The 4,529-nt window shown below is 59.0% G+C and overlaps 1 long non-coding RNA gene across 1 annotated transcript; it reads right to left on the bottom strand.

Moving 5' to 3' along the window:
- Window positions 1-3,649: 3,649 nt before the first annotated feature.
- Window positions 3,650-4,286, bottom strand: LOC138925451 (uncharacterized). Its single transcript, XR_011441646.1, has 2 exons — window positions 4,037-4,286; window positions 3,650-3,819 (listed from the first exon to the last, which is right to left on the bottom strand). It is a non-coding gene; the product is annotated as an uncharacterized lncRNA (long non-coding RNA).
- Window positions 4,287-4,529: the final 243 nt, after the last annotated feature.

The following is a 4,529-nucleotide window of genomic DNA, read 5'->3' as shown; positions in this document are numbered from 1 at the left end:
CCTCCCCTTCGGCACCGCAGAAGACCCTGGCAACGCTGCGGTCTGGGGAAGCGGATCTGGCCGTGTGTCCTCTGATGATGGGTTTTGAAGTGCGCTCAGTTTTCTCTGGAGCAGAGACGATTGTCGTCGGTGACCACGATCACCAGCGGGACGGGCAGTGGGCCTCTGATGTGTTGGGGTCGCGTCTCTTCCTCAGAGACATTTCCCTGCTTCGACTCTAGTGTGTACGTTTTGAGCTGAAAACACCCAGAGTGCGGTTGGGGTAAGTTTCTCTACTCGCAGGCAGCAGGAGGAAGCTTCTGAACCAACCCCGCAGGAGCCACCTCTGTGGGGTCCTCAGCTGGGGCAGCCTCGGCTCCGTCACCCACAGTGCAACGTGGAGTTGCCGGGGTGGGAAGTACACCTGCGGCTGTCCCAGGAGCCCTGGTCCCCGCCAAGCTCCCTTTGAAAGTCCCGGATGAGTCTCACAGGCTTGATTTTTACAAAGACTCTGATTCCCCTTATTTGAAAATCTCACTCTTTGAGAAAGATTTTCTCTTGGCTTTTTCAGTAAGAAGCATGCAGTGTAGACAGATTCGTTACTTTAAGGAACCATGGGAGCTGCGGGGGGAGGGAACCTCACGTGATTCCGGAATGTGGAGTGGGCTTTGCAGCAGATGCAGGGGGTCCCCTCACTGCCCCTCTCCCAACCTCCGTCCCGCCTCCCCCGCGGCAGAGTTCAGTGAGAGCTGACGGGCGATGTCCTAACGTGCCCAGTGGGGCTGGAACATCCTCCACCTCAATAAATGTCGGCTCCCTTTGGAGCAAATAAAACAACCTGCAAACGAGTTCTTAGAGCTCCTGTACACTAATTAATATAACTGTGCTGCTTGTTATTCTGAGCCACAAAGCTAATTTGGAAAGATACATGTTTCTTGTGAAGTTGCGTGGTTAGAAGGATTTGGGAGCTGAGCTTAATTAAGAGAGAGCAGCCCTTAGCGTGCGATCGTTGTGGCGAGAAGGGGAAGATTAGATTACGCCCCCGCTCTCCGCCCACAGCTGCTCCTGGACATGAAGTGGACGTCCGTTGACCCCGCACGAACTTCTTGTGCCCCCGAGGTCCTCAGAGAATGTCCACCAGGCGCCACTTGGCGGGCGTCCTTCCTCCAGGATGAGCCCTGAGGGGCCACACACGCCACACGGTGACCAGGAGAGGAGGCTTGAGTCCCAAGACTCCTGGGGCTGAGGGGCTCTGAGTGCCCCTGGCCGGGGCTGGGGGCTCCTCTCAGTGCCACCATAGGGGCTGAGGCTCGAGCAGAACCTTCCATCTGGGAGGCACATGGCTTGGGGGCTCCTGCCCATCCTCAGAGCGGCCGACCCTGCAGCTTGTTTCTGACTGTGGGACGCTCCTGTCGAAGCGCAGCCTTGCTGGCATTTGGGGTGCTTCTGCGAAGCCGGGGACACTGGGAGTGAGCGGGCCCCCACCTCCGCTCTGGACGAGCCTGGAGCTCGGGGAGGGGGAGCTCCTGCTGTGGGGTTCTGGGGAACGGCCCTGAGTGAGCGCATGTCTCTGGGGCTGGCCCCCAGGCAGAGGCCAGTCCTGGGCGGGAGGTGCTGGTCCTCTCACCTGGGGCATCTCGGCCTGTGGCCCCCAACAGGGCTTCTGGGGACACCCAGGCTCTGGGAAGTGGAGGGCAATGGGGTCCCCACCTCCCCGAGGTGTGCACTCGGCGACCCCATCACGGAACTAGGCTTCTCTCCCTCCCGCATGTCTCCTGTCCTGTGGGGCCACGGGCCTGTGTCTGGGGCAGTAGACTTGCACTGAGGGAGCAAGGCCCAGGACCGGGCGTGGTGTGCGGCATCTGTGGCATCTTCCCACAACTGGAGGATGGGAAACTGCCCCTGCGCCCTGGGTCTGACCCTTCACCTTGGGGCTCCTCTGTGGGCACGTCCTCCGGTCAGTGCTGGCACTCTGCGCTCTGGGCAAGATCTGCAGAGCTCACGGAAGCCCAGGACTGAGTGCTCGGCAAGCCCATTTCATGACAGGAACACTGAGCTCGAGTGTCGGGACCAGGGCTCATAGCTGAGCCACCAATGGCGTCAACCAGAGGGTCTTCTCGGAGTTCGTGTCGTGGACAGCAGAGGGCAGGGACCGAGCCTCACCCACAGAGGGCAGGCCGCTCGTCCCCGTCCTGCACCCAGGAGGTCCGTGCAGGTGCTCCGGCACCCTCCTCTCACTCTGCTGGAACTGGCTCTGATGCTCAAAACCGCGAAGGCCGTGGGAATGGAGTCCTTCACCTCTGCCCGGGAGTCTGTGTCTTTGGCCACCACCCACCAACCTGCGCCGGCCGCCATGGCTGGTCAGAGGGCAGCCCCCCGCGGGTCTGGATGCAGAGTGGTCAGGAGGCCTGCCTGAAGGCCCGGCTGGAGTGGCTGAGCGGGCCTGATGTGGGCTCCGGGCTCCCCTGGGCTGTCTGCGTTGTCCCCAGTGTTTGTTGGCACACACTGTTTTGGAGCCAATGCTTTCTCACTAAGTGACATGTTTCTGCACGGAGGTGGACTCAGCTACGAGGGATGAGGGGGGAGGAGAACGGGGGACGAGGAACGACGGGGAGAGGGCTGTGGGCAGCTGAGAAGGACAGGATCAGAAAGCAGAAAAGCAGCCTCAGGCGTGGTGGAGGGAGCCCAGCGAGGCCCCCGGACGGGCAGGGCCCAGGCGGTGGCTGTGTTGAGCGGGGTTCCCGAGAGCCGGCCGGGTGCACATGTGGAGACGGTGCGGGTCTCGGGGAGGACGAGGTGGAAGGTGAGCCCCAGTCCAGAGTCACACGGCCGCACGGAGCCTAAGGGTGGAAGAGAGACAGACCCTTTCGTCCTGCATTTTCTGTAGAAAAAAACGGTAATAATCGACCTTTATGTTTCTAACACAAGCTAAACAACGACTCTCTGAAAAGCTTAGGAATTATTATACTAAAAAGTAAATTTAGGGAAAGAACAGACAAATCTCCTGTGCCAAATTCCAAAAAATTCACGTGGATTCTCCCCTTCCGGCGGGGAGCCTAGCTCCTACCCTGTGAGCATGACTTCTTCCAGAACATGCCGGGGCTGGGGTGGGGCATTGTTTATGGTGGAGACACCTCACAGACACGCCTCGGCCAGGCGGCCAGGTGATTGTCCACAGGGACAAGTCATGTGGACAGTGCACCCTGGATACGACGTGGTGAGGAGGGCACTTCACCTCCGGGGTCATCCTCCCCAAGACCCGTAAGCCAGTGTCATCATGAGAAAAACGCCGGACAAATCCCAGCAGAGGGGCATCCCACAAAATGCCCGCCCAGCCCTCCTCGAGACTATCAAGGGCGTCACACAAGGGGGTCTGAGGAACTGTCACAGCCAAGAGGAGCCAAGGAGACTTGACCACTAAATGTCACGTGGGATCCTGGGTGGGGTCCTGGGACAGAAAGAGGACACTGGGGAAAACTAAGGAAATCGGAAGGAATGATGGAGTTGATCGATAGCAACGGTTCCTCATCCGGGACTCAGTGTGCTGTTAGAGGCGTTAAACCGTGACAGCGTAAGATGTTAGCAAGGGGGCAACCGTGCGGGCAACAGGAGAACTCGGCACTGTTTTTGCCGCTTTCATGCAAATCTAAAACTACTCTCAAACAGAAAATTTATTAAACAATTTTGGAATTTAATTGACAACGACATTTCAGAGAGAATTAAATCTCTCCCTTCAGTTGGATTTAAAAGAAAACACGCCTCCTGTGTCCTGTACTTCTCGGGTCTTCCTGCCTGGGTGCCCTGGGTCCCGGGAGCGGCTCCCGAGCACGAGTGATGGTCCTGAGGAGACAGGTGGTGGGTAATGGGCTGCAGAGGCTGCATCTCACCCAGAGATGCTTGGTTGACATATTCACTTTCTTACCTCAGGTCTGAAACCAGGGGGAGTGATTCCCGCGTGGCTGAGAGCCATAAAGTGCACGATTGTGGGGAAGGTCCCAGCTGACCCCAAGTGGGGGCTGACCATTAGCCCTCACCCAGGGACGCAGTGTGGTCTCACCTCTGGTCTCCGTTGGCCTGACGGCTGAGAGGGTAGAAGAGCCCTTTAGTGCAGTCCCAAAGTCCCCAAGAGCCGGGGCCTCTGGCCTCCTGATCCAGGGCCGCAGGGGTCTCTTCTAGGCCCCCCAACCAGAGCGGCTCCAGCTGGTCCTGACGTCAGAGGAAGCCAGACATGTGTGGTCCTCAGCTTATGTGCTCAGGAGGGGTGAGGGTGTTGGTGTGGGAGTCAGCTGGACGACGGGCAGCTGGGGAGGTTCCCTGAGCTGGGGAGGGGCCCTGTGGTTCTCACGCTGCCGCGACCACCTCTGTTTGCTCAGAATGCCCTGGAGGGTCAGAACCTTGCAGGACATTGGTGCCTACGCCCCTTGGGGTCTGGCCTTGGCAGCGACCAGGGCCTAAGCTGGGAAGTAGATGGTGGGGCATCAGCAGTGGCTGCTGCAGACTGAGCACCGGAAGACCCTTCCCCAAATGTCAGAGTTTGTTAGACCCCAGGC

This window comes from Equus caballus, chromosome 8, assembly GCF_041296265.1.
Source record: "Equus caballus isolate H_3958 breed thoroughbred chromosome 8, TB-T2T, whole genome shotgun sequence".
In the NCBI taxonomy this organism is placed as follows: Eukaryota; Metazoa; Chordata; class Mammalia; order Perissodactyla; family Equidae; genus Equus; species Equus caballus.
Note: the sequence above shows the minus strand (reverse complement) of the source record. Positions and strands in the feature narration are given on the sequence as shown.